A 24,984-nucleotide genomic window follows, 5' to 3' on the forward strand; every position below is an offset into this window, starting at 1 on the left:
GGGTCATGCTGCTGCACACTTGAGTCCTAAATCTGAAAATCCACTCACTGGAAGTATTCCTTACAATGGGGAACAATGACATCTGTGTTGTAACAGAGACCTGTTTAAAGGCAGCAGGAAGCACCCTTTCAGTACCAGCCTATAATTAATTCCACAACATTTGGCTGCAGAACATCGACTGGAGCTCCAAAGGTGATGGCATATTCATATTCATAAAGGATGCACATACCTCCAGTGTGGTAGACCAACATTATGCATTACAGATCCTGCAGGCATAGCTGACATTGGGTAAGACAGCTGTTCAGGTTGTAGCCTGGTATACGTCCCCATACATGTCCCAAGACTCATATTCCATGTCCATAAACACCCTGGAGAATGTTTGTTTCCAACCTAACACTATCATACTGGTTTACTTCAACTACCCCACCATTAACTGGGACAGCTACTCATGTACTGATGCACATGCCCACCACGTCGACCTGGTCCTTCCTAACATGGGAGACTGTTGCTCTACACCAATAGTCAACTCCTCCTTGTTATATTGAACACAAATTAATCACCTTTGGAAATCCACAGCCCTCCTACCCCCTGCACAGGTAACCACCATGAAAAGCCTTTCTAAAGCAACTATGGCCTCATAAAATCAGAGGTGGCTGATCTCATGGCAGCCATGCAAATGGAGAATAGTTGCCTGACAGCTGAATCAAGCAACAATTCACTATGAACATGTACACAAATGCATGGATACCACCTTACCCAACACAACCAGGACCATCACGTCCAAAAAAAGGAAGCTGATCTGGTAGTCCCCTTTCATAAAGAAACTGTACAACAGAAGGAGGGAACCAATATGGAATAAGGTGAAGTCCCAAGACAGGAAAGAAACCCTTATCAGCCTCAATGAAAAGTTGAGATCTCTCATCAAATACTACAAAGTTAGCTGTGAGAACAGAATTGGGGAACATAATAAAGACAACCACAAGGCCTCATACAGTTATGTAAAAAATCTTCTTGGCAATACCATGATTTGTTCTGTGCTACTAGACAATGGTATCTCCCATACTGAGCCAACAAATAATGCCAATATACTGGCTGGTATCTTGAGTGCAAACATTACCCAACACTCCCTCCCAAAGCACCAATCACAATACCAGTAAACCACCAGGCACCCAGTATTACTGCAGCACAGGTTAAAACACCACTGTCCAAGGCCATGGATACAGCTTCTATGGGACCTGACAATATCCCTGGCTGTGTTCTACATGAACTACAGAGTGACCTGGCACCTTACTGCTACAGTCACCCCTCTCCACAAATGAGGTTTGACTACAGACCATGTGAAATACTGCCCCCAACTGCCTGACAAGTCTGTTATGTGAAGCTATGGAATGCATCATCATGCATCTAATAAACAGGGATATGGGAATCTGCAGACTCAGGATTCCACACAGTTTACTTTTCTGATGGCTAGGTCATATTTGCTCATTCAACCTGGTCAGTTTCTTGGTGGCAGTCAGCTCAGCTGAGAATGAAGGCAAGGTGACACATACATCCTACATGTATCTGCCCAAAGCCTTTGATAACATTTCTCACTGACTAAGCTAGGCATCAACCCCTATATCACTAGGTGGGAACAGAGGCACAAACACATGGGTAGATTGGACATACTGCTGTCATACATTGAGACAGTTGCAGATGTCACTGGGTTTGTTGTAATATCCTTTATGAGGAATATGACATCATTAATACCAATAGATGTGAGTATTTACTGACTGCATTCCTCAGGGTCCACAAGTGATTTACCAAGGACACTAACTGTCTGGTGAACACACAAAACATAACAGGCAGACATGTGGCCAGTCTGACAGGGTGCCAGTGGAGAGGTATGTCAGAGGCATATCACTGTGAGTCGTGACGTCACACACACTAAATGCATGTCCAAACAAACCCTGTCAATATATCGGTCCACCATGTGTATAACAGCACTGATGACATAGAATCTGTTCACAAATATGGGGACATGTCCCCCATGTTGGTTGGGTGTCTCCACATGTCCTGTCCTGTGAAGTATTGCCACCCACTGCATGTGAATCTGTAGGCCACAACCTCTGTAATGTCCCTTACACAGGCAAGGAAAAGGGGCAAGACCCACATTAAGAAATGCCCCATATGTCGGAACTAGCAGCAGTGTCTAGGCCCACAGCACAATACAAAATAGGCACCTACATAGTGGTATGGCCGTAGCAATACCTGACATCTGCACATATTTACAGAGGACAGCCATTAAGTAGATAGCCAACAGGTTATGCATTAGGATGAATGTTCAGAAAGATACACATCTGAAACTGAAAGGTTTTCCATTACTACAACACAGCAGTCCTCAATAACACGTCCAAAAAAATTAGTAGTCTGCAGTTAATATCAACATATCAGATTAATATCCAATAGGAGGTACATATAAACATACAGCTCAAACACCAAGAACAATATACTCATTACTCAGAGTCCAGCTTTGCATGCAGGGGAGTATGGTTCCAATACTACAATCTGCAATCTACTCTTACTTAAAAAAAGCACTGTTAAAATTCTAACATAATAATACAATATGTGTTAAACTATTTCTGTCAACCAGTGCACTGTAGCTGGTGTAACATGCACGTGTGACTGTATATAACCTGGGATAAAACTCATGTATGAAACAGCTGCAAAGAGAAAAGGCTGTGGTAATACCCATGCATACTCAGGTATCCCATACAGTATACTCACACCCCTTGTTACTTGCTATTAAAGTTGTCATTACCCTGCTATTTTATCAGACTGGAATGTGCTCACTGGTTCCCAGGGTTGAGCTATGCTTAGCAGGTGTAAGCATTGCTTAAATGTAAATGCTAAGCAGATTTGTGCACTGGTAAGCGAAGCCTACACAATGTTAGTGGCTATTCGTTTAACCACAGCATCACTTACCATCACGCAAACCAGCACAAACACGCTCAAAGCTGCTCACAACTGCTTTAACCACACTGTATCCAACAGTCCTTGTTCTGCCTAGCAGCAAAATAAACAGGCCTTGTAGGCCTTGAATCCTGGACCCTGCACACGATAGCCTATGTAATTTACCAGCAAGTCATCTCAGTTATACTGTTTAAGGATGTTTTCTCAAACATACGCTTCTTTACATCCAGTTTACAGTTTACAATATATAAATATATATATATATATATATATATATATATATATATATATATATATATATATATATATACACACATGTATACACACACACACACACACACACACACACACACACACACATATATGTATATATATATATATATATATATATATATATGTATACATACATATATAGATAAATAATGTTTCTCATCTTTATGTGACCCGTAACCTGTACAACTCCATTGAAATACAATCAAAGGTGTTTCTAGGAAGATGACCAACTATTGCCAAGTGAATATGTGCCATAATGTTAGAGTTCAGACCAAGATGGATGAATGCTGTAACTATCTCAAGAGATGCATGCACAACATATCAGTTTAAGGGTGTGCACACTCATTCAACTGGTTTATTGTACTGGGCATTATTTCCATATGTTTTCACAGACCCGATTGTTATATTTTCAATTGAATTGTACAGGCTATAGGTCACACTACAGGTGGGAATTGTTATGACATGAGATACTGTGGTGTCTTGTTCCAATTGCACAAATACTAGGCAGTGTTTCAGGGGCGTGTACTCTTTACATCCACTGTAGCTATATGGACACAGCAGTACCTGACCTACATATCCAGCCTCCACAAAGGTAGAGCAATCCCATCTGGTGGACAGCAGCAATACACAAACCATATAACAGGTTACTACATTGGCTGTACAGGGACACATAGGTACAGGCAAAAATTTAAAGCAAGTCCACCTATATCTGAGCAAGCATGTAAGTTCACAGGTGACTTCCTGTAAGGCTGACTATGACTATGAATCAGACATATCCACACCACCAAGGACAATTGCAACCTTGTCTCCACATATGTTGTAAGTCTCAGATGAAACAACACAATTCACCCTGAACTGGGGATAAGGAACACCTCATACACACATACCATGGATATAGGCAACCTGCATCACACAGATTAGGTGGGAACATTGCCACCCTGTCAACCCCAGTTGTACAGGGAGATATGCACATCAACCACACTCCTCCCCTCATCAATCGTAAGCATGTTCATATTGCCTGCTGATGGCAACAACAGCATATCTCCTTGGGGCATAATAACATCAGTGTTTGCCTCCTACATGAACTCAGACATGTGCTCAGAGCTTCATCACACACCACAGATAAGATAGCTCAGGGACAGGTGTGTAATGCAAGCTGCTATAGCCATGATAGCGTGTAGGCGTTTGGTGTAGTGTGGATTATTTGCAAGTAATATTCACTGTTGATGTGCATTTTGACAACCGTATGAAGTCCTGTGACCTTTTTCCTGTTTATGTCTTTCAGGTAACATGCAGAGTACTCGCCTACCAGCATTCTCTGTTGGGGGAAACAGACATTATCACCCAATATGTGATTGGACATTACGCCCTGTCATTTGGATTGAGAGCAGAAGATGTGTGAGAGAAGAGGACTGCCCTGTGGAACAGTGTGGTCCACAGGTAAATGATGCCAGCCTGCATAGCAGAAGTTATGAGCATGTGCAGCATCAGGCCACCGACCTCAAATGTCATGCCCGTCAATGGGCTGCTACTGTAGTGAGGGACCGGCTAACAACAGGTGGGGACTAGCCATTCAGCCCCCACTGACACCCATCAAGGAGCTCCTCACCACACTTGGGACACACGCCGAATGCACAAGCCATAACACAGAGGGAAGCATTGTGGAGGTGGGTTGCACACACACACACACACACACACACACACACACACACACACACACACACACACACACACGCACACACACACACACACACACACACACACAAACACACACTCACATGCACGCGCACTCACACGCACATGACAATAGTCCCCAGTGTGGCTCAGGAGTATAGTCACTGGAGTGGTCCCCAGGGGTGGGTATTGTATTCCCCATCCACTCATCCAGATTTCTATTGTGGGTGGCCAGTGATGTGCACTGCTTCCCATGTATGCGATTTATATTCCATAACATGGACAGTGTCTGGGCTGTGCACATGTCCCACATGCATGTCCTTGAGTTCTCTGGGGCATGTTGTGTGGACAGATTGGTATCTTCTGATGTAGCATTCTTGACCTCATTTAGTGAGACCTGGCTATGTAACTGAGGTAATGATTGCTCCTACATTGACAGTATGATACGGGTATTCAGTGGAGTTAGTGCCGTCTGTCCAAACGGGGCATGTGTATAAGCCATGGTATTCCCTTTGTGGGATATGTTTGCAGACTCTACATATGTTGCAGGCATCCAGTGGGGAACATAGTAAATGAGCCACTGTACACATTGATTGGGCTACTGAGGGGATGGAACAGGGTGCCATGTCCTTTAACTTGCTGGATAACACATACTTAGTCAGGAGGTGTAACACATCAAAGTACTTTCTGATGTCAGTGGCACTGTTGTGGTCAACAGGCATGTAGTCCACTGCAATCACACTGTGTGTACTATCTGTGAGGCAATATGCAGGGGAACTGTCGATATAGTGGTTTTTGCCTAGCCAAGTGTGTTTGTGTATGATATGTGGGTGGAGAGTGGTCTCTGAGTATTAGGAGGGTTGCCCATATTGTTCAATAATCCATACTGTCATGTAGTCATTGCACATGGCACTAGACATTTAGGGCTGTATATTGTCTACACCAACCTCTATGGTGTTTGACAACTGTTGGCCTTGTAATGTGGACACTGTGACATATACTAGGTCCTCAACATTTAGCACAACCTGCTCCCCCAGTGGATCCTATTATTACAGGACCTCACTGACCCCCACACAGGATACTGATGACAGATACAGACACACAAACATACACACTTACTAGCACTGAGTTTCGAACCCCTACCTAGCTATATATTGCTACTACAGGGTAATGCATTTATCGCATCTGCCATGGAGCTTATAGGATGGATGTTGTCCCAAGGTACTTCTAAGGTGAGGAACATCACCAGCCCTTGTAAATACTGGCATTGGGTGATGTAGTGGGTGAGAGATTCCACAAAATATTTTACCCTACACACATTTACATTTGCCAGGGGTAAGGTTCAAACCTCCCTCTAATATCTTTGCGGGCCATTAAGTTATGCATTTACCACATGCACCACTGACCTTACATGGTTTAGAGTTGCCAACAGGTACTTCTAAGGTGGATGATATCTGCAGGACTGCTAAAGTCAAGCACTGAGATGTGCACTGGGTGTAAATGGGGCTAAAATCTTTGGGGTATGGACGTATATATGTAGACATATGTACACACACAAACACTTGCCAGGAATGAGATTCAAATCCCTCCCTATGTAGTTATTGCTATTACATTGTTCCACGTTTATCACATGCACCACGAAGCTTACATGTTGGTGAGCTGTGAAAAGGTATCTTTGAAAGTGAGTGACATCAGCAGCAGTGCTAAAGGAAGCTTGAATGAAGCTTACTCTATCACTTGTTTATTAAAACTTAAAAGCTTGCTAAGATAAATAGATCAAACTTTAGTTTTTAAGGAACATTTTAACAAGTAATGCATGATATTTTATATTTTGTCACTATTCTTGTGTAAATGTGTGCATACTCTGTTGTTTTAAACTAGCATATTTTTAAACAAGTGAAATTATTTATAAAGTTTATTTAAGAACAAGGAAATGCAAGAAAGATTCAGAATGCGTAGGGTTAAATCTAACTTAAGCATTTAAATCCAATTAAGAAGCTGAGCTTGATAATAGGTCAAAAACACATCACATGACTAATTTGAATTTCTATAAAAGAAGCTTTGTACTATAAATCTGTGTATTCTGATGAAGTTCTGCATGGTACTTGAATGAAAAGTGCATCAATAAATTTGTGGACACTTCTATTCTTCAGTGGAGCTTTACTTACAGCACATGTCAGGCTGTCTACACATTTAGTAGACTGGATGTCATCTGCAATCAAGGTGGATTGATGGGTGCAGAAAATATCCCAGGATGCCTTCTAAATAGCAGGAAACATAACCTATCACACCCTCTAGAATTTCTATTTTGCTATAGTCTCCAAACAGACTTTTTGCCCAAGAATGGAGAACAGCAACAGTCATCACTTTGCACAAAGATGGGCCATCTACAGACCCTGGAAACTACAGACCCATATTGTCTCATATGCAAGGCCATGGTAAGAATTATCATGGACATGATCAATAATGACACAGGAAACATCCAGACACTGGACTAGACCCAGTTTGGTTTTGTCCAGGGCAAGTCATGCCATTTCAACTTGTTGAACTTCTTTGAGAAGGTTATTAAAGCAATGGATGAAGAAAATTGGCTCACACTGCCTAATTTGACCTGGCCAAGGCATTTGACACAAAAGCCCACTTAGACATTGTTGATAAAATCAAGACATTAGATATTTATATTTTATGTCACTCAATGGATAGCCAGCTGGCTCACAGACTGGACAAAGGATGTTAGCACTGGGGGTCCACCTTTAAGTGTCACAAGCAGAGTTCCTCAAGTATCGGTCCTGGGAATGCTCCTTTTTGGCATTTACTTTTTGGAAGTCAAGTCCATTGTCAAGGCCTCTGGCCATCTAAATATGCAGATGATTGCAAATTAGGAGCAGTCATAGTATCCACTACTGACACTAATGTTGTCCAGGAAGGGCTAATACTAGATGCCAATAAATGCCTAATAATATAATTCTGGGAAGTCATCCACCCCCAATAATTTTCATATTAACAACACACCCCTAAGAGTCGACCCATTAGTCAGGGACTTGGGGACACACTTAAACGGTAATCTAGCCTTTGACAATCACATGTCTACAGTAGTGAGGGAATCATTCTATGCTGTACAACTTATAAACAAAAGTATGAAATCTAAGCCCAAGGAAGTCATTGTTCCCCTTATTCAGCATTCACCAGACCTATCATTGACTACAGTGTTCCCTTTGGCATGTACCAAACCAACAACTGGAACATCCACAGATGTTTCTCTCTAAAAGAATACAAGGTATAAGTAACATGTCCTCTGCAGACTGCCTCTGAGTCTTATCCATGTATTCTGCCTCCTACAGGTTGTTGAGGGGAGATCCATGCCTGGCATGTAAGGTACTGTCAGACCCCACCCTAATGGACCTCCTGCATATCCACAAAACAAACAGCAACGGAATCATCCATTCTAATGACTGAAACCTTGCCTGTGATATAAAAAGGACCTGCTGGAGAGACAGCTATGTATCCCAGAGACTACCTCCTCTTTGTAATAGGCTACCCATCCATGCGATGGCAAGTTCCTCCCTAACCCAATTCAAGTCTAACCTGGAAAACTGGGTGGAGAAAAAGAAATTATTCCTTGGTTTGGCACCTATGTCTCTAATGTACACAGGCCGTCTTTGAATGGTTCATCTCCTCAGCTCTTACGTGTAAATGTTTTGTTTCCCAAGCCCCTGTAAGCATTTATCAATGGCATCAAAACTTGTCAGAGATTTGGTATGCATGGCTAAGCTTAAAAAGGCCTTAGTGGTCATTAACCTAGTGCACACCTATGAAACTTTGAACATATAGAGTTCTGACAGTAGTTGAAGCTATTTGGGTAGACTGCATGTGCAGCTATTTGTGAAGACTGATGAAAAATAGAGTCTACTTTAGATACACAAAAACACAATCTGTCAAACACTCATATGAGCGAATAATCATAACATCGGAAGTTGTATTTTGGGATTGCAGTACAGTGAAGAGTGGGATATTTGCCCTTTCCTCACTGTAGTGCGATCTCAGAGTAGGAATATATATTTAGTTGGGGGTTTGGGGGTGCAGCCCCTCACAATACAAATTTTGAAGTTATGATTATTTGCTCAAATGATCGTTCAACAGATTGCGTTTTCACTTATATGACATAGACCCGAAAAATATATTGGTATTTTGATAGGTTGGTAGATGATAATTGACAAAAAGTGTTGTGCACAGAAGTGAATTTTTAGGAGGAGGTTTTTATCTGCATACATTGGAAATATTATTCTGTAGTAATTGTTGGGGTGGGTGTTAGATGGTTGGGTTGTTAAACAGTGGGTGAGTGAGGAGAGTTAAAAAGAAATGGGCAATGACTGGGAGAAATTATGGGTGGACAGTATACCCAGATCACAAGTATTGATATTTTGCATTCATAAAATGAGATAACAATACTACTAGCTAATGATGTTATCGTTAAGCAGTCTCTCCCTCGCTTTAAGAGGCAGATGCTGGCATTTACTATTTGTCTGTTTGTTTTACCTTAGCATGCATCAATAAGCAGCCAGCCATGCACTTCTGAGGATTAATAATGAAACTTTCCATATAATTAAGACATTTTAAAAGTAAATATATAATAAACCAAGCATATGCTTACACAGAGAAATGAAAAATAAAAAAGTATGAGCAGATAGCATGAGAAAAAGAAATTTAGCTAAGACAGGATTTTCCTACCTATGACCCACTGCCCACAATCCAACCCACCAGAAGCTTCTCGGTGGTCCACTGACTTTTGCTAGGTTAGTAGAATATCGTTTGGTCTTGAGTTGGAAATTGAGGGATACACTATCCCCTAATATCTATTTCTGAATCAAAAACACAAGTTATTCTACCAGTTTAGTTGACTTCTAGTCAAGTCAGTGAGCTGAAGCTCAACCACAGTGAAAGGAATGTTATGGTCAGGTGACAGTGGACACCTTTTGTAGCTGTTTTAGGAAATTCCTACCAGGCAAAATCTGGGGGTAGTAATAGCACTATATACTGTCCTTGGCAACCATACTTGTCTTTGTTTACATTTGTGACTATTACTTCTGCCCATCCTGGTAATCACATATCAACAGTGGTCACTTTGAGGGGCACTCTGTGGGTAAAAGCAAAGGGAAATTACAAGTACTCTTTGTATGTTGCTGTGACAATTGTTTTCCTTTCTCATCCCTTACAATCTGATGTCAGAGGATTGTATAAAAGGTGCTGCCCTTTTGGGGTAAGAATGAAACTGTTTGGAAAAGAATACACAAATACATAATCACTGTCAAATTGTTATTGATATTTATATTATTTATTGGTGGGCAATATATGTGTCTATGAACACTTAGCCAAAATACATTGTTGTTCTCATTATTTATTTCAGTTACTTAATATTAAAACTTTAGAGGTATACAAATGAGGTGATTATGGTTTAGAGATAGGAGTAATGAGACCTGCTGTATGTGGCAGCATGGGAGACTAACCTGACACTACTGGATGATTATTGATATACTTTGGAACAGTTTATGTGTTTGAAAATAACACGTTTATTTTCTTAATAAGACATCAGAAGTGTAAAAAATGTGGAAGTCATTTTGGGGGCAGGCTTTGTATGAAATCAAAAGGCAGTTACACTGTCACTTTTAGAATATGTATAGCCTGGTGGGTAGTATATGTCTATAAGAGCAACAAGCTGTTGGTTATAAGTTCATACTAGGCTATCAGTCAACAGATGATTATTACAAGCCTAGCCAATAACACCCTTTAATCTGAATCAAACCCTGTACCTTCTATCTGTGAGGGAAAGACCTTAACCATTAAGCCAATGCTCATTAACTGTTGTGCTTGGAAAGTGAAGCCATACACTTTCACATATTCCCTAATAATTTTAATAGCATCACCTTCATCAGAACTGTATATAAAAAAAAAACTGCACTATATATAGCAGTTAGGTTAAGGTCAATGGTAAAATGTGTGTATAGATATATATATATATGTATATATATATATATATATATATATATATATATATATAACTTTATGAATGATTGTTAGGTCACACAAAAAAGCAATAAAAATAAACTTAGATTGCAACCAATCTAGTCCCCTTATAGTAATAATGAAAAAATCAAACAATGTCTTGTAATTATAATTTTGCTGCTCTCAGCTTTAAAACCAGTAATATAGATATATGTTCAGTAAGCCCCAGGTATTGTATATATTATATATATTTTTACACATTTTACTTAAGGTGTCAGACAAAGGTTTTACTACAATGGATACTGTGTTTTTAAATTTACTATCATAGTTTTAGTTAGGTAGATGGAGTCCCTGTAGCAGGGATGAAAGTGCTTAACCGTTCTAGTATGCTGCTATATGGAATTAAACTTTTGTACTTTGGTGAACTACTTACTGCTTTGTTCCTACACACTACATGAGCTGGGTGCTGATTGGTTTCCTTTGTGTTTTTTTCTGGCTGCACAGACACACGCTGTATCTGTTTGGCAACACGCAACTCAGGTTGACTTCCTCCTAGTAAGGAAAGTGCACTGGGGTATAATCAATGATTGCAAAGTCATCCCCAGTGAAGCAGCCAGTCCACAGCATAAACCACTGGTTGGCACAATAAGATGCATGCAATGGTCAGAGAAGGCTCTTCTGGATGTAAATATGGGCTGGAGCTTTAATTAAAATATCATTATCATGCTGCTATATCCATGTGATACCGATTGTGTAGCCTGTCTTGTGCAGACATTTGTTCAGACATCATTACAGAGCAACAAAGAGTACTGCTAATTAACATTGCTGTCCAACAATTCAAGATATGATTGTGGATGCACTAACACTTTGCCATCAGCAACATGATTCATGTTAGCAGTGCTGCACCCAAAAGAGTACAATAAAAACAAAGAGAAATCAAATAATTATAGTTTTATGCTGTGCAACATTTGTAGGGAAGTATTACTTCTGTCAACAGGTGATCTTGATTTCAGAATGATATTGAGTCACTTACTTCATTCGTTTAAAGTATTTGTCTGTCCTACAGTGATTATACTTGCACTGTGTTACCAGCATGGGTAACCTATTCTCACATAATCCATCAATGTCATTTCTCAGTGCACTGTCCTATGTACGATTTGCATGCTTGCCTTGCCAATGAACATAGTGCAAGTATGAGACAATGCAAATCTGCAATCAACCTGACAGGAAGTTACAAGAATGATTGATAATCCACTGGTGACAATATCTACATTTTGGTAGAGAACTATTGCCATTATATGTGACAATCATAGTGATGTTACATTGTCCTGGGCACACATATGCATTTGTTGCACAACCTGTGATACACAGTGCCATTTCTTCCAAACATTAGATTTTACAAATGAAATATCCAATATTCAAATGTCCAGTTTCACAGTGGTAGCGTTTGTCTTCACCTGTGGTGCTTGCAACAAATACAGTGCTCTCTAGAGTGTGTGACTAGATAGGTAGGATGTTCAGTGCCCAGCATGTAAGATGTGTTTGTATGTTTGTATATGTGTGTGTGTTTGAAACTGTGCACAACATTTGATGCTGTATATATTTCTCCTGAAAAGAATGCATTTAACTTCTCATAGCTCCTTTTTTCTCAGTTTTTACAGATAAATCCTATATGAGACACACTGACAAAAGTGCACTATCAGTCCTTAAGAATCAAACTTCTCCTGTGGTGCTTGCAATGAATACCCACTCCCAATTATTCAATATGCCTTTCATTAAAATTTAACATCAATATGCACACCCAAAATCAAAACATTTAAAAATGTATGTTATTCACATTTCTGAGTTGTAATGTTCATTTAAAAATTCTAAAATGCTTTAGTAAAACATGTATACAATTGTTTGAATAAAATAAAATAAAATAAAATCTTCAAACTACTAATGTTGACCAACATGCAGGCACTAACATTTTTAAACTTGCACATACTTTTTTTTTAAAAAATAACCTAGAATATGGCTAGGTTTGTGTTGAAAATGGTTCTGATGAAGTCTCTTTAGTGGAGAAGAAAGCGTTAAACATTAATAAAGTGTGTGGTTCATTTGGAAGTGGCCGTCTTCTTGCTGACTTCACATTTACTGGTCTTTTGGTTTTGTTTCTGTGGTGCTTGCAAATGAACATACAGTGCTTTCTAGATTGTGTGACTAGACAGATAGGATGTTCTATACATAACATTTTAAATATCAGACTCCTCCTGTGGTGCTTGCATGTCTTACACCGTTCTCTATAACATGTAACTAGATAGGTAGGATATTCAAATACAGCAATGCTTGACTTCTACAAGTGTGACTTCCAAAGAATTCAATATTGTTTTACAGACATAAGCAGTAACAACTTTTACAACCCCTGGTGATTATAAAACTAATGCTACCAGATACATTTCTTGGCAATACACTGTTGATGTCATCTTTTTATAGATGCTGTCTGTCTCAGTTTTATTCTCCTGTGGTACTGGCTGCTGATACTATGTGTATAGCTGTTGTAAGTGGATAGGTAGGTAGTTTGATTCCATCACTGCTTCAATAGTGTGACAATGATTCCTGTCATATACATTGGTGATCTCACAACCACCTTTCTGTATACTTCTAATTATGAGATTAAATTACAGTGGCACTGTGTGACACTAGCAAATCCTAGCATCCACAGAGTAAATAACTTTTTGGTCACAAAATGAGTACATACTGATATCATACCTGCAGTATATCAGATTTGGACAGCAAATTTTCATGTGCTGTGTGCCTTTGATAGTGTGTTTAGTACATTGTGTAAATATATATGTAGCATGTTTAAGGCCACCTGTGAGTGTGTCTTTCATCATCATACTGTGTATACTATTCTTCAAACACACATATATAATGGGTATCTGTACAGTGTTATTGTGTACTTCACCACTTTTTAATATACCCTACCCTACCCTGATTCCCACCTATGCCTGAATTAATTACACTTATACCAACATTAAACCCCCCGAATGTCTTGCACCCAATCACTCCTTACCAAATCTCTCTGTCCAGTCAGATTATTCCTCTTACTCTTCACCAAATCCTATCCTCATTAACAACCATTCAACAAATCTTAACACACTTTCATCCTACACCTCTTTACTCTACATCACCCACCAGCCTAACCCACTACAGTCACTCATTACATTCCCTACCTCATTTAAACTCTCTAGCATGTTTCACTGTAACTCTACCACACTGCCCATCATTTCCCTAACTCTTACTCTTATTGTATATACTACATCATTAAACCCCCAGAACCTCCTCATAATAGAAAAAAATCCTCCACATCCACTACTTCCCTAGAAACAAAAATAGATACCTTCTCTAATATATCATCAAGACTATACAATTCCAGCATAATATTATTCACCAAATTAAAAATTCTACGACTCACCTAAACATATACCCCTACCTATAACAAAATTACAGTATTTAAATAAAACAACCCACATCAACCACCACACAAAAGTAGACTCCTAGTTAGCCGAATGTGGCAACATCCATCCCAATCCAGGTCCATCCTCTAACCCTACCTCTTCCAAAATTTCTTCCCCAAAGAATCTACTTTTAATCACTCTTAACCTGTGTAGCATCTGCAACAAAACTACAGAACTCCATGCATGGCTGTCCCAGCACTCATCTGATATACTTGGACTCACTGAAACATGGCTCAAGCCACATATTAAAGATATTGAACTACTCCCACCAGGCTACAACATAATTAGAGCAGACCAAACTCAAAAAGGGGGAGGTGTAGCATTAATCTATCCTACCACTCTCACCCTACTCCCATATCCTAAACCCATGCCTTCCTTTTGTACTGCTGAAATTTACTTAGCCTCCTTAAAAATCAATAATACCAAAAAATATGCATCACAGTCCTGTATATCCCACCAGGGAATAGGATCTAGATATTAAAAAGACATTCTATCCTGGATATCCCAAAACATATCCAATGAAACCATCATGGGGGATACCAACATAAATTGGCAAAATCTAAACTCCAACTCTACCATCAATAGCATAAACCTATATGATTTTACTCAACTTATCTCTGCTCTAACTAGAAGTTCAAAAATAAAGACCAAGAAACTACATTTGACTGGATCCTAGTTTCAGATGTCCACAAATACACCAACTCCGGAACCCTTCCAAATAATTTAAATGACCACCTACCCACCTATACTTACAGAACCATAACCCATATGACCAAAACACAGCTATAAAACCTTGCATAATTTGTCTAACTTCAACCAACAACAATTTAACTTAATATTAAATTCTATAAACTGGTCCATACTAAAATCCCTACCATTAGATGATGCCGCCAGCCACTTCAACAAAATATTCCTAGATACACTTAACAACGTAGCCCCCCTCTGCACTAAAAGAATAAAAAACAATCATGCTCCCTGGCTAACCAAAGCCACCAAAAACCTACTAGTAACAAGAAACAAGGCCTGACAAGAATGGCAAAAAACTCCAAAAATGACCCAATTACCAAAAATACAGACAGCTATGCAACCAAACAAAATGCAAAAAAAAAAGATAAACAATGATAAGAAGCACTATTTCTCCCACCATATAACCTCCCATGAAAACAACCCAAATTTTTAGCATACCATTTCTCAGCTCATTACCCCAGGACCAAAGAAAATCCAGCCCCTTCCACTGATAAAACCCCATCCCAAATAGCAGAAGCTTTCAATATACATTTCATAAACAGAATACTCAGTCTACTCAATCCTTCCAACAAGCTTTCAAACTCTCATCCCATTCAGAACCCCAGCCCCTCTCAAGCTAATATAAAATTCCCCTCCTCATTCTCCTGTCCCCCACAGAACACTCTCTCACCACATACAGAGGTTACTCCTCAAACTAAAATCTTGTTCTCCATCCACTGACAACCTCCCAACAGAATACTTAAAATTTGCCATTGATGCCATAGCTTATACAGTCAGTATAGTCATCATCCAATCCATCACTGAATCTTACATCCCCACACTCTGGAAAAAAATCCATAACAACCCCCCTACACAAAGATGGTAATCCCTATGACATTTCCACTTATTGCCCCATCGCTATACTATCTCCGCTATCTAAACTATTAGAAAAAAATGCATACAGAAACAGCTACTTAATCATAACCAAAAAACAATTTACTTAACCCACCCAGCATAGCTTCAGACCCTCACATAGCAGAACTACTAAATTAGTTTCCTTCAGAGATACAGTCAACAAAGCCAGGGATGCTGAACTTCTAACATCCATAATATTTCTTGATCTATTCAAAGCCTTCAACACAGTTTCCCACCCAAAACTACTACAACACATCTTTACCCTCGGTCTTTCCCCTACTACTCAACTATGGTTCAACAGTTACTTAACAGACAAGCAACAATGCATAAAATGGCAGGGAACCCTCTCAAACTATCTACCTAATAGCACTGGAGTTCCTCAGGGCTCTATTCTTGGACCATTACTCTTTAACATCTTCATTAACAACCTTTAATCTGCCTCCCACCAAACCTCCCTAATACAACATGCTGACAATTCTATCATCTCCTCCTCCAACAACACAAAACACCTTCAGCATCTAACCAAAACTGCCTTCATTTCCATAGAGACCTGGCTAAACAATGCACAGGTCCTGCTGAACCAAAATAAAACAAAACTTCTCCTTTTCACACCAATAAATCTCTCAGCCGACTTCAAGATTATTTCACTAAATAATACTCAACTAGAAGTTGTTTCCCCAGCCAAATTTCTAGGAGTGACCATAGACAATAAGCTTTCCTTTGATCTACATATCCACAATGAAATAAAAAAAAACTCACTGCAAACTAGGACTGCCATACTGGCACACAAAAACATTGTGAACTTCACCACCAAAATCATCCTGGCTATGATTTACCTGCTCCCCTCTCTTCTCTGTGTTGCTCCCATTCTGACAGATATTCAGATTACCCTAAAAAACAAACTGGAATCCTATTAAAATAAAGTTGCAAAATTTGCTTTAAATGCACCCTATAATACACACCACTGCAAATCTCTCAGTACCCTCAACTGGTTCAAACGTCCATACCTCCTAGACCACCTACAACTCAATATGGCACACAAAGTTATATATAGATCATCCTGATAACTGCCGAGCACTCAAATCATTCCTCCAAACCTACATACCCACTAGAACACTCCGTTCTGAAGACAAGCAACTAGTAACCCTACACAGACCTAACAAAAAAGCTGGACAATTTCTATACGCCTACACTGTAGCAAAACTTCCAATGGTTTCAATCCTACCTGAATGGTCGACAGCAGGCTGTCCTCTGGCAGAACAAACTCTCTAACCTTCTACCTATCACCCTTGGAGTACCACAAGTCTCTATACTAGGGCCCTTGCTGTTTTCCATCTTCATTAACGACCTTTATACTGTCATCTCAAAAGTCAGCTGTATCCAATATGCTGATGACTCTACTCTGATTTGCTCAGCCACATAGGTTCATACTCAAACCCTGCACCTTGTGTTTGTAAGGCAAATACCTTAACCATTAGGCCACCCTCCCAACATCTCCAGTAAAGTTATGGTCAGCTACCCAGACAACCTTTAATACAATAGAAAACTGGCTTTCTGAACATCGTCTGATCCTAAATCCCAAAAAAAATAAAAAGCTGTTATTTTCACCAATACGTAGATCTACCGCTTTCACCTTTACCATAAAATCAAATGATGGCACAATAATCTCCCCTGACCCATCTACAAAACTATTAGGTGTCATCATAGACAATAATCTAAAATTTGACCTACATGTTAACCAAACTAACAAAACCATCAATAAAAAACTAGCGTCACTTTAGAGAATAAAAGCATTCCTAACCCCTCCAGCTAAAATTGCCATAGCTCGCTCTCACCTTCTTTCAACCCTTCTGTATGCATCCCCTCTACTCTCAAATTTAAACAAGACTGTTCTTAACAAACTCTCAATTTGCTACAACCACATTGCCAGGTTTGCCACTGGGCTGCCTTTTAGGACACATCATTGCATCAATATAAATCAGCTTGGGTGGCTTGAACTACCCAGCCTAATCCAGTATAACCAACTGATTATGGCCTATAAAATCCTCTATAATCCGGACAATACTCCTGCACTTAAAAATATTATCACCCCCTATAACAATCCTAGACCGCTTGATCCTCTAACAAACTACTAATTCAGACTAGCAAAATTAATAACACAGCCGGTGATTCTCTCTTTGCAAACTCTGTAAGTAGATCCTGGAACTCTCTTCCAGCTGATATTACCTTACTTTCCACCTTAGGTCAATTTAAAACTAGACTCAAACAACATTTGTCACTTAACTGGCTATGTCAATGTATCAAGCCTGGCTAACTCTCTCTAGAATGTGTAAAAATCTGTTAAACAGTTTACTGTGTAATTTAATTTAATCCTGACTTGTGCTCAGGATTAACTGTAACCTGTGGAACTTGTTTAACTTGCTTACTTATGTAATCTCTGTAAATAGTCTGTTTGTAATATGTAATGCTGGTATTATGTAATGCTGTATCTGCTTACCCTTGGAGCTTTTCTCCCCGGACCTCCACTGAAAATGGGTTCCTGACCCAGGTGAACTTTCCCAGTCAACAAATGTCAAATAAATAAGTAATGAATAAATAAATATCCAACTTATAAACAGAGGTTATGTCATACAATTAACTGTGCACTGTCTCAGTTGTAGCTCAACATGGTCACTTGTCACTTGCAATTCAGGCAGTAATGTTTAGCTTGTGATCATGGGTAGTTATTTCATATCCATTCATTACTGCTCAGACTACGTTGTGTCAGTGTTATTGTGACTGTACATGTCACTTACACTGTAATTAAGCACATTTGATTTATACACATATTGATGTTGATCCCTCTTCCTGAAAGCTATGACAATTTGTCACATAGCAAAGCTTTTATTCAGAGTAATGATGACATGTGATTACATTTTCCTTACACAATATGTGTAGGAAGTGTTATCCTCTGGCATGAGGGATGAGACAACATGCTATCTGTTGTTGACTTATTGCAGCAATTACAGTCATGTAGATCCCTTGTAGCAATAACATGATGTAATGCCTTCACATAATGACATATGGTATCTCTCAGTTGTGATATTTACACCATGGTGCATTCATTCTGTAAAATGTCATGTATTATCTGCTGTCAAATGCTTATGTGTTCAACATCCATATTCTGTGCCTGTTAGCATCATTGTATCTTATACTATAATGCATGAATGCCATCCACCACAGTTGTAATGCGCCCATTTAAAGTGCAAAAGTCCTACACCATCTCTTTCATCTCAGAGACTATTTACCAAACATACATCTAATGAATAAGTTAGCTTAAGTGGATTGTCATAATAGTGTTAACACTTCCACTGTGGTGCTTGTGGGTCATCTCGTCATTAGTCAGAAGAGGCACATGACTTGCAGTTCAGTTTCTGAGAGGGGAAACATTCCTTGAATGTACTGATATTACATAGCCATCACTGCATCTGGTTATTCATATCTGTTTTTATGTTAGACAGTGATACAATATCACAGGTTGTGATTGCACAGCAGTGAAATGTCTATTCAGGGCATGTCATGCTGTGAGTGCTACTTTGGCATGTGGCTTGAGTACTGCCCTACATAGCATACATGCACAGATACACTGTGGTTCAATTCTGGGACAGTGTGGATCCTACATGATGGAAACAGCTTCCTTGTCAAATAATCAATCATATTGTAATACTCACTGCTGTGTGGACAGTAACATCTGCAGCTTCTTTCCAGCATTGTGAATAAATCCAGTTGTTCATCTTATATTCATACCTTCTGTCTTAATGCACTCATTCAGTTCAGTTATTTGTAACAGATTCCATTGCTATCTAATGTGGCATATGTAGTCAATACAGTGGTCTGGAGACAGCCTTGTATAATAGGCAGAGGTTTTAATCTGGTAACATCTATCAAACAAATGTATCAGACAACATTGGCTTACACATTGACAATATTTATGGCACACTCAAAAAGCCACCTTTTCAGGCAATTTCCTACCAGTTAGGTCATCCATAAACCCTATATGGTAAGAAAGTGCTGTAAGCCCTCCACGGTGTCTTCATGACATGACCAATACCCATATTTATGTTGCAACTGTGATTGTTATGCATCTCTCTGACATCTGTCCTGGCATGTGTTCAAAAATGGCATGATGCAAATGCTTCTTATGTCATTCATTCTCATATGTTTTATCTATTCAAGAGATAATTATGCTCTGTAATACATGTCTTCATCCGGACATGTCCTTATTACTACAATCGTTTAAATCACGCTATACATCTTAATGGCAGATGAGTGATTCCATATACATTTCTTACTGTATGGCATGCTGCCAGACCATCAGAAATTGTGAGTGATGCACTGTTACAATACTTTCTATTGTGTTGCTGCTGTTGAATTGCTGTTGTTATTGTTCATTGTAATTAAATGTGAGCATGACCATTATTACTATGTTGTTTGCAAATCAGGAATGGCAAAACTGGATTTTTAACATGTCATTTGCTCTGTCTTGTCATTTGAAATGTATGTATGTATGTTGTTTGTTATTAGATTAAGAGTTACATAACTATATAACACTTGCTTATCTATTACATGCTTGTAGGTGATGATCCCCTTTCCTATTGGTGCCACTGTCATTCCCTTACAAAAACATGTCCATTTCTGATTTACTTGACATTACAGCTGTTAAGTCCTTTTGTTCTTGTGTATGCATGCTGAAGTAGAGAAAACAGTTTGCATACATAAATCCTCTGTATATCCATCTCATATGCAATAATTGGATTCTAGCATTCATCCCAAAAAGTTTCTTCCATTCTTGCTGTTATCTCAAATCAGCACTTAATTTATGTATATCACATTTTCAATTCCCTTTCTTACACTGCAGCTTCATGTCCTTATCACATCCTTTACTAGCGTGATGCTTTCACTTATGTGCATAACTGTGGGATTATCATTGACATTAATTATATTTATATCAGTATTGCAGAATTTATGTCAAAAATGTTTCTGATACACTTTTCATCACATTTGCCTACGGGATATGAGTACACTTTAAACATTTCCCCTCTTCAACATGAAGTATTCATTATAATACACTTTAGTGTACCAATTCCCCTATTTAATTTCCTCTCATTTTATATTCTTTCACTGCACTTGCCCTTAATATGTCTGGGCTACAATGCATGCTGGTATCTAAGCCTTGCCTATATGCCAGACATTTTGTTTATATTTGCTGCTCATGCACTTTTTCATAGCCACAGACAGTATTGCTGGCCAAGAAAAGGTGCTTGCAAACACGTAGATGTGATGAGCAGCATGCAAATCCAGTTATAACTGCTGCTCATCACGCAACGTCGCTTATGTTATGTAGGCGTAGCTTGTCAGCTACATGATTGCTCATGAATCCCAAGGCAAATGTTTAAAAAGAAACTGTTCTCCAGCACATTTAGATAACTTTTTTGCTCAGAGCTAAAGTTATTGCCTAGCTATCAAAATGAACCATAACATGTTTTTTTCAATTGCTAGTTCAACCTCCCAAACTTCCAATGCTAATGCCACAGAAATTCTGACAAAGTAATATAATTTACTGATTCTGATTACTAGTGCTGATGCCAGAGAAAATCTAAATCTTTCCCTAGTAAATGCCCATCCCCAATTCTGACTGCCCCGACGCATCTCTGCACAACTGAATTTCATTAATCTCCACAAGGTCCTGATGCCAAAGACAGACCACTTTTTAACTGTTCCAAAACTGCAGTCAGATCCCTAAATCCCCTCTACCTTGCCTATGATCTCTCACACTATGGTATTTCTGTGGTTTGATTCTAAGAATACCGGCCACTGATCTTAGGTTCATAGGTGTGTACTAGGCTAATAGCCCTGGGACCTTTACAAGCTTAGCCATAGGATTAGCCTGGCATAATGCCACCTGACCTTAGTTCCCACTGCCTCTGTTGAGTAGAGCCACTGGAGTTACCCTGGGCTGAATTTTCTATTTCCCATCCACTCATCAAGATTTCACTTGAAGAGGGTTAGCGAGGTGCTCTGCTTGACATGTATGGGAAGTCTATTCCATAGCATGGACAGTCTCTGGGCTATGAACCTGTCCATCCAGTATGTTCTGTTGATTGTGGTAATAAGGTTGAGGTCTCTGGAGTGTGTGGTGTGGAGGGATTGGGATTTCTTTAGATGTAGCATTTCTAACAGAGCTGGCTCAGACATGGCATGGTAAGTCAAGCAGAGATCACCTCTAAGTAGGCAATATGATATAGAGAAGAGTTGGAGTTTTTTGAGTCTGTCCATACAGGACAAGTGTTTGTGGCCTAGAATCCTCTTTGTGAGGTACTTTTGTGGCCACTCCAGTTGTTAAAGGTGTCTAGTGAGGTACATCCCAAATGGGGCATTGTACTCGATGATTGGCCAAATGAGGGAAGAGTAGAGGGAGGCAATGACCTCTTTCTTCCTGAATGCAAAACCCTTAGTAATGAGATGTGCCACATAGAAGGACTTTCTGACCACAGTGGCAATGTGGTGGTCAAAATAGAGGTCGCTGTCAAGCTGTGTTCCCAGATCTCTTATAACACCTTCTGTGTTCAGTGGACTACCATCAATGTGGTAATTTATGGGAACTGGGTTTTTCCCAAAGAGATGACAACTCAATTTTGAGCTTAAGGCCATGGTTCTGACACCAGTCGTTGGTCTCAGTGAGGTCATTGTGTAAGATTTCAACATCACTTGGGGAATTAATAATAGCTCCCAACTTGCAATCATCATTATTCTTCATCAGTTTCCTCCTTCTGTTGTAGAGTTTGTTTATGGCAGGGGACGACCAGATTGGCTTCCTTTTTTTGGAGAAAAGCGACTTGGTTCTATTGGATATGGCGAGATCCTTGTTCGTACAGTGCATTGGTGTATGATTCGGTGGTCCTGCAACTATTCTCCATTTGCATGGGTGCCATGAAGTTAGCCGCCTCTGTTTTAAGGAGCCCAAAGTTAGCTTTGGAGAAGGTTTTCATGGTGGTTACCTTTGCGAAGGGGGGTTGGTTTTCCAAGGTGATTAGTTTGTGGTCTGATCTAACCAGAAAGGAACTGACTATTGGTGTAGAGCAATGGTCACTCATGTTAGTAATGACCAGGTCAAGGATGTTGCTACCTCTAGTGGGAGTATGAAAGAGCTGGTCCAGGGCATTGGAATTAATGAACTCCAGGAAATGTTGGGCAAGTATACTGCTACATGAGTAGTTTTCCCAGTTAATGGAGGGGTAGTTGAAGTCGCCTAGTAAGAGAGTGATAGGTTGGAGCCTAATATTCTCCATTACTCTTTAACATCTTCATTAACAACCTTTAATCTGCCTCCCACCAAATCTCCCTAATACAACATGCTGACAATTCTATCATCTCCTCCTCCAACAACACAAAACACCTTCAGCATCTAACCCAAACTGCCTTCATTTCCATAGAGACTTGGCTAAACAATGCACAGGTCCTGCTGAACCAAAATAAAACAAAACTTCTCCTTTTCACACCAATAAATCTCTCAGCTGACTTCAAGATTATTTCACTAAATAAATAATACTCAACTAGAAGTTGTTTCCCAAGCCAAATTACTAGGAGTGACCATAGACAATAAGCTTTCCTTTGATCTACATATCCACAATGAAATAAAAAAAAACTCACTGCAAACTAGGACTGCCATACTGGCACACAAAAACATTGTGAACTTCACCACCAAAATCATCCTGGCTACTATTTACCTGCTCCCCTCTCTTCTCTGTGGTGCTCCCATTCTGACAGATATTCAGATTACCCTAAAAAACAAACTGGAATCCTGCTAAAATAAAGTTGCTAAATTTGCTTTAAATGCACCCTATAATACACACCACTGCAAATCTCTCAGTACCCTCAACTGGTTCAAACGTCCATACCTCCTAGACCACCTACAACTCAATATGGCACACAAAATTATATATAGATCATCCTGATAACTGCCGAGCACTCAAATCATACCTCCAAACCTACATACCCACTAGAACACTCCGTTCTGAAGACAAGCAACTAGTAACCCTACACAGAACTAACAAAAAAGCTGGACAATTTCTATACGCCTACACTGTAGCAAAACTTCCAATGGTTTCATTCCTACCTGAATGGTCGACAGCAGGCTGTCCTCTGGCAGAACAAACTCTCTAACCTTCTACCTATCACCCTTGGAGTACCACAAGGCTCTATACTAGGGCCCTTGCTGTTCTCCATCTTCATTAACGACCTTTATACTGTCATCTCAAAAGTCAGCTGTATCCAATATGCTGATGACTCTACTGTGATTTGCTCAGCCACATCTCCAGTAGAGTTATGATCAGCTACCCAGACCACCTTTAATACAATAGAAAACTGGCTTTCTGAACATCGTCTGATCCTAAATCCCCAAAAAAATAAAAAGCTGTTATTTTCACCAATACGTAGATCTACCGCTTTCACCTTTACCATAAAATCAAATGATGGCACAATAATCTCCCCTGACCCATCTACAAAACTATTAGGTGTCATCATAGACAAAAATCTAAAATTTCACCTACATGTTAACCAAACTAACAAAACCATCAATAAAAAACTAGGGTCACTTTAGAGAATAAAACCCTTCCTAACCCCTCCAGCTAAAATTGCCATAGCTCGCCCTCACCTTCTTTCAACCCTTCTGTATGCATCCCCTCTACTCTCAAATTTAAACAAGACTGTTCTTAACAAACTCTCAATTTGCTACAACCACATTGCCAAGTTTGCCACTGGGCTGCCATTTAGGACACATCATTGCATCAATATAAATCAGCTTGGGTGGCTTGAACTACCCATCCTAATCCAGTATAACCAACTGATTATGGCCTATAAAATCCTCTATAATCCGGACAATACTCCTGCACTTAAAAATATTATC

This window comes from Protopterus annectens, chromosome 3.part1 (assembly GCF_019279795.1).
Source record: "Protopterus annectens isolate FY-2018-M chromosome 3.part1, PAN1.0, whole genome shotgun sequence".
Classification (NCBI taxonomy): domain Eukaryota; kingdom Metazoa; phylum Chordata; order Ceratodontiformes; family Protopteridae; genus Protopterus; species Protopterus annectens.